The 14,472-nt window shown below is 54.1% G+C and overlaps 1 protein-coding gene and 1 pseudogene across 1 annotated transcript in view; both read right to left on the bottom strand.

Moving 5' to 3' along the window:
- Nucleotides 1-14,472, bottom strand: part of LOC131397030 (MHC class I-like protein MILL1) — a 303,101-nt gene that overhangs the window by 209,289 nt on the left and 79,340 nt on the right. The window lies entirely within an intron of this gene.
- On the bottom strand, nt 8,945-12,725 carry LOC131397041 (peptidoglycan recognition protein 1-like; annotated as a pseudogene).

Below are 14,472 nucleotides of genomic sequence, written 5' to 3'. Positions count from 1 at the left end.
CAGTGAGGGTCTGACTTCACGCTGTGGGCACTGGGGAGCCACAGAAGAGCATAGAAGGAGGGGAGGGCTGTGAGCCACTTTGTATTTTAGAGATCATCCGGAGAGCAGAGAGAAAGAGGGAGTAGGAAATAGCCGACACTCCTAGAGGGTGCCTATAACCATGGAAGCTTCTGGAAGCCAGTTTTCAACCATGAGGGAAGCCACAATTAGTGTGGTCAACACTCCAGCAGACAGAGAAGATGTAGAAAGAAACTTAGTCCGTGGTAACATTGCTGAGCCACTGGAACCAGCCTCACGGAAGACCAGCCCTCTTACCAAGTTATTCTGCCCTTTGACACTCTGAAAATGAGATTGATTTTTACTATTTTCGTATTTTGACCTCCCAATTCATTACGAATGTTCATGTATCTTTGAAAGGCTGTATAATATAATTCTTGTGATTGGCTGAAAAATGGTTGCCCCAAAGAGATCCACATCCTAATCCTTGGAACCTGTGCATGTTAGTTCAGATGGCAACACAGCAGCTCCAGAAAGGGGCTTTGCAGATGTGATTACGTGAAGGACCCTGAGATGGGGAGATGATCCTGGATCACCCAGGTCGGCCCTAAGTACAATCACATGTATCCTTCTGAGGGAAGCAGAGGGATATTGACTACAGGCAGGAGAGAAGGTGATGTGAAGACAGAGGCAGAGACTGGAGTGAGGCAGCCACAAGCCAAGGACGCCAGCAGCCACCAGAAGCTGGAAGAGGCAGGAACAAACTCTCCCCGAGAGCCCCCAGGCAATGTGTGGTCCTGCCAGAACCTTGATTGTAGACTTCTGGCCTCCAAAACTGTGAGGGAGTAAATTTCTGTTGTTTTAAGTGATTAACTTTGTGGTAATTAAGTTAACTAAGTACTTCAAGCTTAAGACTGAGAATGTCCGACTACGTTGAGGAGAAAATAAGTCCAAGTAGATGTTGTTTACAAGAGACGTAATTTAAATATTAGCACCTGGAAACATCAGAAGTGATGGGATGTTAGAATACATACCACACACACCCTAACCAAATAAAGCCGGTGTAGTTATATTCATATTAGAGCAGAATTTAAGGCAAGAAGAATGACCTGGAATTAAAGGAGATTTTCATTATGGATGGAAGAGTCAATCCGACAGGAAGATGTCACAATCCTAAATCTGTACACCCAACAGCATAGTTTTAAAATACCTAAAGCAATAAAATGAGAGAATTTGAGGGAGAAACAGATAAATCTACTGTCATAGTGGGAGACTTTCCTTCTCAATAGCTGAGAGAAAAGTCGCACTAATTAGAAAGGATATTGAAGATATAAACAACATAATTAAAAAATGACCTCATTGATGTATCTAGAACAGTGCACACCAGTCACAAAATTCTTTTCAAATACATGTGGAATTCTTACCAAAATCAACCTTACGTTAGGAAACAAAGAAGTCCTCAAAAGCTTCGAAAGATTAAAGTCACTTATAGTCCTATGTTCTCTGACCATAACAGAATTAAGATATAAATCAATAACAAAAAGAAATCGGGAAAATCCACAATTGCATGGAAATTAAATAATACATCACTAAAGAATCCATAGGTCTGAAATCTAGAAAATGTTTTGAACTGAGTGAAAAGGACTATATGACGCATAAAAACATGTGGGATACGCCTAAAGCAGTGCTTAGGGGAAATTTAATAGCTTTAAATGCACGTATTAGAAAGGCAAAAATTGATTATTTATGCTCCCATCTCAAGAAGGTCGAAAAAGAGGACCAAATTAAACCTAAGGGTCTTAGTTATCTATTGCTGGATGACAATTAGAGGCTTAAAACAACACACATTTATTATCTGCAGTTTCCTTGTGCCAGGAATCTGGGTACAAATTCCCGGGGTCCCGACTCAGAGTCTCTCGCGAGACTGCAGTCGAGGTCCCAGAGAGAAATACCTTCCGTCAGCCCAGCTTGGGGTCTGAGTGTTTCTCAGACCTTCCTATGGATGTGCTTGCTTCACACTTCTTGTTCTCTCTTGGGGAGTAATCTTAAGATTGCATGCCTTCTCTGGATCCTGCAAAGCCAGGCTGGGTGCTGGCAGCCCCCCTTCTGCTCCCCAGGGCGGTGCTGTGTGCTGAAGTTCCCGTCTTTTCTCCAGGATCCTGCGGAGCTGGGTTGGCGTTCTGCGCATGCTCACTAGCCTTCTGCAAAGGCTCGCTCTCCCGCCCTTGGGGGCGTGCACAGGGGGCCAGCCTGGGGGTGGGCTTGTGTGTGGGAGGTGCGCGAATGTCGGGGGTGCTGTGGGTCAGTTGGGGGCCTCGCAGGTTAGGTGTCCTCAGTGGCTCAAGGGTAGCCTTCTGATGGCGTCTGCAGACGGTCGGTAGGATCCGCCTCCTTTTAATGCATTCTGTGCGGAGCCCTGGCTGCTGTTCTCGCAGCGCCCACCGCCCCCACTTGTGCAGATCCTGACTCCGTAGACTAGATGAGGTGGGAGAGAAACGGGCCTCCTCGGCAGCGTCCCGCTCAGCTGGGGAGCGGGGCGCTCCCCGCACACTCACTTTCCCCGGGAGAGATCACGGGCCTGGAAGGTCTCTCTCGCGCTGAGCTGCGCGCCTTAGGGGAGGGGCGACTCGGTAAAGTGAAATGTTCCTCCCAACCTCGTCAGTGCTTCCACTCTCACATTTGTTTTTTGCTCCAATGGAGTCCTGGAACTTTTCTGCTGGATTCCTCGACTCCCACGAAGCCCCCTCATCCACAAGTGATTGTCATGTCAACCTACAAAAACAGAAACTGATTTAAGAGAGAAAGCGTTTATTTGGGACCAAAGAATTGCAATCCAAGAACCACAGATTCAGGGAGAAACCCAAATAGCGTCCCAATTACAGGAGAGGGGTCAGGGTTTTTATGGGAAAAAGAGAGGAAGAGGAGGTGGGTTGTATTAACGAGGAGTTGGCGGGTGCTGGATGAGGTGAGGCTAGACTTGTCCTTCATTGATTGGGTAGCAATCTGGTCATCAGCAAAGTCCTGTTCCACCAGCCCCTACAGACAGGATATTCCTGTCCTCACTGACTTCTTGGAATAATGGCCGTTGGGTCCAGTTTGGAAGATAAATGAAACAAGAGGTGCAGGCAGTTCCTCTGAAATGGCGGCTCCAGCTCTATTTTAATATGGCTCCACTCATGTCAGCTTTCATAGTCAAAGTCGGTGTCTTTGGGGGTAGACCGTAGAAAATTCTTATGCTGCCATGTTGACGACCTTGTTACTCCCTATTTTTCCCCAAATTTCCCCTTTTCATAAGGATAAGAGCCATATTGGATCAGAGCCCACACAAATGACCTCATCTTTTTTTACAAAAACACTTTTACTTAGGTATAATTGATATACAAAACTAATGACCTCTTCTTAACTTGATCATTAGCAAAGACCTTGTTTCCAAATAAGGTCACATTCACAGGTATTGGGGGTCAGGACTTCAACATTTTTAGGAGGGACACAGTTCAACCCAAGACAATGCCTCCCCACTCGTGACACGTTTTCAGGTGACAGTGTTGCTGTTCCAGGCTGATCTGCTGACTTTGCCCACCACACGGTGGCTTTTGAAACTGTTTTCAGTCTGAGAATGAAGCACTTTTTATTGCAAAAATCACTCAACAATGGACTGATAATCAAGCTCGACCGTCAACGTTCCCCGTGATCCACAGGCGTGTGGTATTGTTCAGTGCTGAAACAGCCTTCCAAAATCATGGCTAAAAGATTTCCAACTCACCTCCCTCACCTCCTCCTAGTCTCTACACCTGAGTGAGACAGTTTTGTCACTGAATGCAGCAGTCCCCAGAAAGGGGTCATGTCCCCTTGACCACTTCCTGGACAATGATCAGGATGAAGATGCTGGGGATTACAGGGTGTAGAGTTTGGGTGTCCCAAGACCTCCCTCAGGCTGGATAGTTTGCCACAAGGACTCACAGAATTCACTGAAAGCTGTCATACTCATGGTTACAGTTTATTACAGAGAAAGGAAACAGATTAAAATCAGTCAAGGGGAGAGGCGTGTGGGGCAGAGCCCAGGAGAGACCAAGTGGGAGCCTCCAGTTCTCTCTCCCTCTGGAGCCGTGGACAGTGCTAATTCTTCCAGCAAGCATGTGTGACAACATTCATGGAGTATTTTCAACCAGCTCACCTGAGCCTTGGTGTCCAGAGTGTTTACTGAGGCCTGGTCACACAGACATGATTGACAGCCTGTGTGGCTGACCTCAGCCTTCAGACCCTCTGGAGGTGGAGCAGATACCACTTGGCTCAGAGCCACCAGTTAAATCATTGTTCGCATAGACTGTCTGTCCTGGCCCAAGGCCCCCAGGTAAACAAAGACACTCTTATCAGGCAGGGTACTCCAAAGGCTTAAAGATTATTACAGAAAAAGAAAAATCACAGACCAATGTCCCTCATGAAAATAGATGCAAAAACTCCTAACAAAGTGTGAACAAATAGACTCCAACAGTGTTACCAGGACCAAATAAGGGTTAACCCAGCAGCACAGGTGTGCTTAACCTTCACAAATGAAAGAGTGTAGCCAAGTGTCCATGCCTTGCGTCTGAGAACAGCCCGCAGCTCTCAGGAGGAGGGGCAGGTTTGCATTTCCACCATGGTTGTCAGTTCCAGTTGCTTGAAGATCATACCTGCCCAGCAATGAAACTGAGCAGGAAGAGGGTAAAAATCTTCCCTGGGCTAGAAGAAGAGAGCAAAAACTTTGAGATGAGCTTTGCTAACTGCAGCTGCGCGTATTCAGCATAATCAACTCTTGTGTAAAACTAACCAGGTCTTTCTGTCCCTCCTTAGTATACGAGTGAGCTGTCTTTCCCAGGAAATCAAGGTCCAGACGTCAAGATTCAGCCTCACAAGGCCAAACGCAGGCTGAAGATAAAAACTAACCAGAAAAGTCCAGACAGTCAAGGAAAAAGAAATTCCGTCTTTAAGGCCAAAGACAGGCTGGTGGGAAGTTGCCAACCAGCACAGCCACATGCTCTCCCTCCCCTATCTAAAACCCCAGCACATGCTCTCCCTCGAAACCTTTAAAACCCCTTGCCTCTCAACTTTCGAGGAGATGGGATAAATTTGAGAGCTCTTGTCTCCTAGCTGACATCACCCCAAATAAAAACTCTTTCCTTGCCATAAGCCTGGTGTTGCAGTTTTATGCGGCCCCTCTTGTGTGGCGGGTAAAGAACGTGGGTGTGTATCTGGTAACAGCAACAGTATCCTCATTCCTAAAGGGATTAATGTGCAGCTCTGACAGAAGATGGAAATTAAGGGGAGATCAAATAACTTGCCAACTACAGTTGATTGTTCATAGTTCCTGAGCAGACAGATGTTGAAGAGTGGACTTCCCGGGAGGAAGATGCACCCACAGTGTAGAGATTGAGGGAGGGAGTGGCAATGTGGCCACACAATAAAAACACAACAAAATACACAACTGGAACCTGACAACTTTAAGGACATGAGAACAACCAGAAGGAAAACTCAGGAAATCAGTATTGAGAAGAGTGAACCATCAAATTTTCACTAGTAAATTGGTAGCCCTGATTTCTCTAGTAAATGAGCAGCTACACAAGATATGCTTTTTATTCATCAGTCTCCAGAATTAGGTGACAGAGATACCTGGCAAGGACCTACAGATGCTGGGGAAGAAGGTGTGGCCTGGCAAGCAGAAGTTCTGAAGTAGCAGAAAAGAACAGACAGAGAACACAGAGCAGCAGAGAACAAAGGAAGAAAATGGGAAAGGAAGCGCATTAGGAAGGAAGAAGGAACAATCGATATCCACGCGAAACTTTTCATTTACAAATGTTCTTCCAACGTCATAGCGTCAGTAGGAGAGAGCTGAGCCCCACAACCCAAACATCCGTACGTATTAAGAGTGTGTTTAGAATGCACAAATTGACTTTAATACATTCATCAGGCCATCCAGGATCCCCCAAAGTACCTTGAACTCTTAGGGATCGAGACTCAGAAGAACAAAAGACGAATGAGACAATATTTTCTTCAACATGCTGCAAACATAAGACAATTGTTTGCGGAAGTGAAATTATTATAAGTGGAATATGCCGGTACCCCTTCAAGCTAGTGTTTCCAGCTAAATAAATGGCTTTAAATACTTGTAAGGAGGGAAAAAATACCGCCATCTATTATGCTTTCCGTCAATGTGCATAATGAGCAAATAGATCATTTAAAATACTTCTTGTTTCCGTGATTATGGAGGGGCCTAAGGGGCTGCGTGGGACATAGGGAAGGACTGGGATGCGCAGTTGGAATCGGTGGGCGGGGTCTGTGGGGAGATGGGCGGGGCTTGAGGCGGCATCAGGAGCCGGGCCTGGAGATGGGGACCAGAAAGGGGCGGGGCCTGAGGGTCTAGTTGAGCGAGAGGGCGGGGCCGGCAGGTGGGAGATCCGGTTGATGTCAGCTGGCATTTATGGGGGTGGGTGGCAGAAACTTGGGAAGGGTTTCAGGGAGCTGGCGGAGACCTCAGGAAGAAGGGTCCGGGGAAGGGGGTGTGTTAGGATGTGGGGAGGTGACTGACGGGTTCTTTTGGGGGCTCTGTGGGGCTCCGAGAGGGGCGGGGCCTGGGAGAAGGTGTCTGTGAGGGTCGAGCGCCAGGGCGTGAATGTCTAGGAGTTGATGGGGGATGGACCTGAAGGTTCGGGGATGGTTGGATCCGGGAAGAGGCTTGGGATAGGAGCCGTCCTGGCCGGCGGGAAACCGACAGTGGGTCCTGGGCTCCAGGAGACGGACTCCGCCGGTGGTGCCGCCCGCGGCGCGGGAGGATCGGGCCTCGTCGTCCCGGGAGCGCTCCAGGTCGCGTGGCCGCGGCGCCGCCCGCTCCTCCTCCCGGGACGGCGGCCGCGGAGGCCGGGGTCGAGGCCGCGCTGCCCGCCCCTCGCCCTCGCCCACAGGTGTGTGCCGGCCCCCCTACCCGTGGAGGAGGGGGCGCGGACTAGGACTGTGGGGGCGTGACCCTGTGACCCCGCCTCCTCCGCTCTCCACCCCCGCCCCGCCCTAGGTGGTCGCGTGCGCCGTTTCGACCCCACAGCCTTTGTGAAAGCGAAGAAGAAGCAGCAGAGAGAGATCAAGATGAAGTGAGCGCCCACTTCCCCTTGTCCTGCCCACATCCCCGCCCCTTCACCTGGCCCCTGACCTGTGCCCTGGTCTATCCCCGTTTCCCGCCTGTGTCCATCACCTGTCACCTGCTCCATCTCCCCCCTTCCCCCTACCTGCTCCCGCTTCTACCTGACCTTCGCCTCCTCTCCTGACACCTCCACAGCTTGGTCTATGACTCCCCGTGCTTTTCCCTACTTAGGCCGTGTGACCTCAGGCGCGTCACCGGCCCTGGCTGGGACCCTCAGGGGCGCAGCATCGCCCTTCCCCACATTAGTTGGGCGCACAGGCGGGCGTCTCCCTCCCGCTCCCCAGGCAGCAGCAGCAGCTGAACCGACTGGGCAGCGGAGGAAGCGGGGACTGTCCATCCATCTCCTGGTCTCGCCAGACCCGGGCCCCCGCTGCCGTGACCGGCCGAGGGGACGCGGCCAACCGCTGCCGGAACCGCAACTCCTCGGGTAGCTGGGCTGGAGCGCGGGGGGCGGGTGGGCGGGCCGGCGAGGGCGGGAGGCTCACCCCGTCCCTCTCCCCCTAGTGGACAGTTTCCGCAGCCGCTGCTCGTCCGCCAGCTCCTGCAGCGAGTTGGAGGATCTCTCGGAATCCCTCCCGAGAGGGTAGAGCTTGGGCTTGGAGATGGACCGCCTCCAAACGGGTGTCTGGGGAGACTGGAAACAGTCTTTTGCAGGGAAAGTGGGTTCTAGAGGCTGGAGGCTTGAAACCACGGAGGAAGGCGAGATGGGAGGTGCCTAAGACCCCCAGTGGGCCTTGATTCCTCCCTCCCCCAGGGCTGGCGGCTGCGGGAAGCCTCCCAGCCCCCCCACGTGGAGTGGGTCCAACAGGGTGAGTGTCCTTCCTCAGGCCTTGGAGGAGGTGGGGCAGCGTGAAACACCAGAGGACGCTGTCCCTCTCTCCCATGAGTCCATTCTGGGGGTCAGGTACAGAGGCGGCTCTTAAATGTCTCTGGACTCAGAGTGTTTTGAGATTCTTGGATGGGAGGGCGTTTGGGGTAGTCTGGGGTCAGAGGACGCTGGTCAGAGCACCTGCTCCTGCCTCAAATTTCCACGTCTTAAAACCTGGCTCCCCTTCCTGTCACCTGTGACTCAAGGTGGTTACTTGGCCTCTCTGGACCTCGGTTTCTTTATGAGTTAGGTGGGGATGGTTACAGTAGTCGCCTCAGAGGGTTCTGCTGGAGACCCAAGGAGGACACTTTGCATAGAATAAGTGCCCCTTAGGTATCAGCCTTTGTTTTTTCTGGGGTCCTTAGGTTCAGAATTTCCGGTAGGATTTAGGGGGCAGGAATAGAGAGAGGGTGCCTGACCCCCTTCCTGCCTCCCCCAGCAGCAGAAGTCTGCTCCCGTGGAACGCGGCTGCCATCAGAGATGCCTGGCCAGTTCAGGGGGCTGGGTCCCCATCAAAGGTGAGCCTGGGACTCCTCATCTCCCCCTCACCTGCCCCAGAGCTGGCTGGGATGGCACCCAGCGCAGCTGGTTGGGTCCCTGAGCTCCCGCAGCTCCAGGCCACCCCCAGCCCCCCACACCCGCCCTGCTCCCACAGAGTACAGCTCTGACCACCAGGCGGCCGACATGGCCGAAACAGACACCCGCCTGAAGGCCCTGCAGGAGTACATGAACCGCCTGGACACGCATGCGTGACCCCGGAGAGGGAGACTGCCCCTCCATCCCCCGTCTCCCGGGATTCTGCGTGGGGGGCGGGGCCGGTTCGTCCTTCCAGCATGTTCCTTTCTAGAAGGTTGGGGTCTTGTGGGAGGCGGGGAGAGAGGGAAGGCTGCTGGTAGGACACAGGGTCACAGTGAGTGCACCTTTATTGGAGGGGAGGCAGTGGGGTTTCCGACTGGGTGGGGGAGATGCCCAGGGCCTCAGTCCCTGTAGTGTGGCCAAGTCTGGATGATTCTGTAGATCTGGTCACCTGGAGAGAGCGTCTGTTGCACATCCCGGTGTCCTTTGACCTCGTAGTTGTGCCTCAGGGCTCCCCGGGCCTCGCCACAGGCCAGCAGACTCTGGGCTGCCCTGAGGGCTTGTTGCGGGGGCGCGCGCTCTGGGGGAGGCAGAGGCAGGAGTGAGGCTGTGGTGCTCTGGAGGGCAGAGGTCGTGTGGGGCATGGGTTCCCATGGTGCCCTCCCAGCTGGCCTGCTGGGGCCCAGAACCGGCTCTGCCACTCCCTGGCAGTGACTCCACCTCTCTGTGCCTCAGTTTCCTCACTGTGAAAGGAGAGACTCATGGCACCTGCCCACAGGGCTGTGGGATGATAACATAAGTTCCTTTCAGCGAATGTCGGCTGTCAAGGTTCTCACTGATTCCCCTTCACCTGCCCCCAGCCCTCCTGTTCCTACCAGCTACCATTTATCCAGCACTTCGTAGGTGCCGTGGACTCGCCTAAGAACTTGATACAGAAGGACTAGTCCTCACTAGAACCGTGTGCTTCAAAAAGGTCATTGTCGAAAGGAGGACACGAGGCTCAGAAAAGCAGAGTCACTGCCCGAGGTCACAGAGCGTGTAGGTGGCAGGGCTTCTGAACCACCATGAACCGCTCCCTGCCGTCCCCCAGACCCCATGTCGCCCCTGTCCCGACAGCTGGACACTCACTTACCCATGTAGTTACCCATGAAGCTGATGCTGATGGAGATGGAGTTCCAGGTGGGACCTGAGTGGGCGCCCTGGGTGTTCTAGCCGCGGCCCTCATACACAAGCCCGTCTTCAGATCAGGAAGCTGTGGGGGTGGGGGGTTGATGAGTGAGGGAGGGCTTCCCGGGGGAGGACCTCTCTTCTTCCTCCACTCACCCTGCCCCTGTTCCTGCCACTCACACACAATCCCCCGACACCCTCCCTCTTCTTCCCTGATCTTCCACAATAATAACAATGACAGTGGCCCCTGCCATGTGCCAAGCACAGCTCTACATGCACCTTTTTCCCTCTTCACAGCAACCCTGTGAGTCACTACTGCCTCCATTCTGTAGATGATCAGAGAGGTGGAGACACCTGCCCAGGGTCACACAGTGGGTCAGAGGCAGAGCCAGGATTTTCACCCAGGTTCCAGTGACCCCCACCCACATGGTCTGATTTCTTGCTCTCTCCTGCCTCCCTGGAGGATCTGTCCCACTCTTGATTTGATGGGTCTCCCATACAGTCCTCGGAGGGAGCACTGTTATCATCTCCGCTTTAAGCTGAGGAAGCAGAGACTTAGAAAGAGAGGTGATTCGCCCAAGGTCATGCCCCGGGGACGCCTGCCTCTCAGACTCTCCACCAAGAAGCTCTTCTGCCCTCACCCCAGTCTGCTTCCTGCTTCCTGCTCTGTGCTGGGTGACAGGATGAGGACTCAAGGGCTGGCGCCACAACCAGACCAGACCCTGGAGCCCCAGCATCTGCCTCTGAGGTTTCCAATCCCGGCCGCAGATCCTTAAGACTCCCTCATCCAGCATGTCTTATTGAGCGAGTCTGACTTGGCACATTGAATTAACCAGGGGATCAGCTTCTGGAGCTGCAGTGTCTGCCTCCTCAGCCCTCTGGCTCACAGATCACCAATGACGCACAGAATGTTGGAACTTTCCATTCTTGGGTCCTGAATCTGCCACTTAGGAAGCCAGACGCTCAGAATCCGGCTCTGAAGAGACTAGAAATACCATAGCGATGCCGGCCCCAGGACTGGGTGGTTATGGCCCGGCCGCAGCCCCAGCCCCTGGAAGGCAATTGGTGCTCCCTGTGCATTTGTCACACGGAGGCATCTGACTGAAACCTCAGCCACCACCAGGGGGGTACAGTCAGGAGCCCATTGTACAGGGGAAGAAACTGAGGCTCAGAGAGAGAAGGCGACGGGACAAGGAAGAGGGATTCAGAACGTTTGAAGCACACTCTGAATCCTAAAATCTGAGAGGCCGACTTCTCTGCTTCTGTAAGAGGATTCAGGCCAGAGGCTGCGGACCAGGCTCTGGTCTTCTGACTTCAAGAAAACTCTTAGATGGAGCACCCGCCTCTTGGAAACAAAACCTTGAAGTTGGAGCCTTTGACTTGTAAGATCTTGAGCCTGAAGAGCTGGGGACACCCTTGGAGGCATCTAGATTTCTCTCAGTGAGGTCCTCAGATTCCCCGGCCTCCCCCAGCCCCACTGAAGCAGCCTCTAAGGGAGGGACCTGGGGACCTGCATCTCCAGAAAGGTGATGCTGGTGCTTCCCGATGTCTGAGAACTTGTGGGGTTGAAACGCTCTCTCGCTGTGGAAACCCGGGTGCTGGAGCCCAGCCTGTTACCATGGGCAGGGCGCTGGTGGGCGTGGGCCCCAGAGGCAGGTCTGAGTGTCCCCGACCCTGTTTCTGCCCTCGCCCTCTCGAGTCTGTCCTCCCCACAGCAGCCAGAGGGAGCTCCTTATACTAAGCAGGCTCCCGTCCCTCCCGTGGCTCCCGTCCTCCTCAGAGCAGAGCCACACTCCTTACCGGGGCCCACAGGCCCTGTGCCCTCTGTCCCCTCCTCCTCATTTCCTCTTTCCTCCCAGCCACCTCCAGCCACCCTGACCTTTAGGGTGACCCGCTCACTCGGCCTCAGAGCCTTTACCCCGCTCTTCCCCCAGCTCACTCACTCTTCCCTCAGCTCCCCCGTCCCAGAGCCACCTCAGCCACTCTTCCTTTTTATTGTCACTTCTGTCACCGTGTGAATTCATCTGAGTGACTTTGCTTGTTTCTCCCTGCTGGTCTTTAAATCCCCCTGGGCTACACTCCGTCAGTTCAAGGCTGTGTCCCCATCCCAGCATCCGGCACACGGCCTGACACAGAGCAGGTGCCTAATGGCCATTGTCCGTGCATTGTGGGGCTCTGACTACGTGCGAGGCAGTGTCCTAAGAGCCTGGCCTGTATTGGCTGGTTAGTGACCAGGTGGGCACAATCCCGTTGACTGTGCAGAGGAGGAATAAGAGACTGAAGCTGAGAGGGCGAGTGACCTGCCCCGGGTCTCGGCCACCGTGAGCAGAGCTGGGACAGGAGCCCCGCCCTGTGCTTCACCAGCCTGTGTCCGCCTCCTAACAAAGCACAGACTTTCTGAGGGGACCCCAGGGTTGAGGACACCGTGGTGCGTGTTGGCAAAGTCTGTCCCTTCCCCCTGGGGCGCAGAGCTTGGATGTCAGCCCTCTCCCCTCGTCCTGACATCTTTGTGCTGCCAGCACACGCCCAGCCCTCCGTGGTGACCTTGGAGATACCAAGATGCCCAGGGTGTCAGCCAGGCGGCTCAGAACCGGGTCCCACTGCCCCCCAGGCCTGCGCACCTTTCCCTCCTCCAGCCCCGGCTCCACCTGTGCCCCCTCCGCACTCACTTGTAGCCCACGTCGCACCAGCCCAGGTTCCGCACGTGGTAGCTCTGCACGTTCTGGACCTGCCTCCCACACGAGGCGGGGGTGTCTCAGGGCTGCCCTCCGTGTGTGACACCACCACGTAGCGCGCGGGCAGGTTCAGGCGCCATTCGCACGTGGATGCCAGGGTCCTCCACTCTCTCCAGGGCACGATGGGGCCGCGTGAGGTCAAGTCTTCTTGAGCCGCTCCAAGCCCGAGGAGGGTGAGGAGGGTCCAGGTGAGCAGTGCGCAGGGGCAGGACATGGCGGGCATGGGGCACAGGGACGTCTAGGAGCTCGTGGCTAGCTGGGCCGCCTATATATGCTGGGGCGGCGTGGCTGGGAAGGCCTAGCTTCATGAAGGCAGGACGTCCCGGGCAGCTTACAGGGATCCCGGACTCTGCTTCCTTCTCTGGCGGGGCTGCAACAGGATGCGGTGTGGTGGATCTGGGTGAGGTGGGGGGCGGAGCCCCTGACAAAGCCAGAGGGATGCAGAAGGGCACTCAGACCCCTGGGCGCTTCACCCTGTGGTTCCTGGAAGACCCAGGGCCTGGATCCCTGCCCTGCTTTGTCTCTCAGTGCAGCTTTGGGCAACTCAACAGGAACTTAACACCAGAGAAGCGCCCGGGGCCTCATCTCCCTCCTCCCAGAGGAATGGAGTGAACAAAGACTCTCACTTTTTAAACACTGCTCCCAGGTCTACACGCGATGTCCTTAACCCTTTCAGCAAACTGAAGAGGGGAATACTGGGAGGCCCATCTCAGAGGTGAGGTGACTGAGGCCTGGAGAGGGGAGTCATGTGTGGGAGACACAGGAGATAGCGGAGCCTAGCAGTCCAGAGCCCAGATTCAGAGCCAGGCTGCCTGGGATTGAATTCTCATGTGTGAGCTCGAGCAGGTGACCTAACCTTTCTGTGCCTCAGTTTTCCCCACCTGCATAATGGGGGGGATAATGTAAAGTCCCTAACTCCTAGGGAGGATGTGGGATTAAATGGGTTGACAAGGGTGGAGCCCTTAGATGTCTGCCTCTACTGCCCCACAAGCGCCACTGGGACTGGAGCTCACATCTGCCCTTGGTAGTAAGCCACGTGCTTATGTGGGGCCACTGGCAGCTCCACTGTGCACAGGAGGGAACCTGACTTCCAGAGAGGAGCAGCCATTTGCCCAGGGCCACCCGGTGGCTAGGGATCCACTGTTGGGGAAGAAGTCTTTCCTGGGGCCTCTGCCCTGCCCAGGCCTCCGTTCCCACTCCCTCCCAGAGCGCCTGGTGAGTTCAGGGCCGACTGCCTGGGTTGTTCTTCCTCCTTTCCTTCTACTTTAGTGGATTTAAAAAATTACAGAAGAAACACATGCCAGCTGTAAGTAGTTGAACTGATAGGAATGTCAATCACCTGTGTCCCTCCAGCTCCACCCACCCAAGGTCCCCAGTGAGACCGGTGTGGGGTGTTTTCTCCCACCATATTCCCCATGCTCAGGTGGATCATGCTTACACTCATGACGTTATCGAATAGCGCACCAGGCAGCTCTAAGCTCTTTCCATGAATTATCTCGTCACCTGCTCCCAACAGGTTTGTGAGGTGGATATTATTATTAACTTCCTTTCATAGTAGAGGAAACTGAGGCCTGGCGGTGTTACCACATCCAGGGGGAAGAAGGTGGTGTCGGGGTTTAGCCACAGGCTTCCTGGCTCCAGAGATGAAGTTCTAAACCATATTCTGCTTCCCACAAACATACATAAAGGCATAGTTCTTAAAAATAATAAAATAAGAGTGATGTCAGCATCATGGCGGAGTGAACTTCCCCCACTGAACTCTCCCCCTCTAAGACACAATGAAAAGGACACTCATATTCCAACAGAACCTATTCATACAACACAGGGGACGTCTGAGGCACCCAGGCAGCCATACACCCGAGGACGGAGGTGCTGGAATCCCCAGAGGAAGTGGAAGGAGGTAAAGGGAGTTCCCTCCCCTCCTCAAGGACTGCGACCCAGAGACTGAGACCATGCAGCTC

Source organism: Diceros bicornis, chromosome 34, assembly GCF_020826845.1.
Source record: "Diceros bicornis minor isolate mBicDic1 chromosome 34, mDicBic1.mat.cur, whole genome shotgun sequence".
In the NCBI taxonomy this organism is placed as follows: Eukaryota; Metazoa; Chordata; class Mammalia; order Perissodactyla; family Rhinocerotidae; genus Diceros; species Diceros bicornis.
Note: the sequence above shows the minus strand (reverse complement) of the source record. Positions and strands in the feature narration are given on the sequence as shown.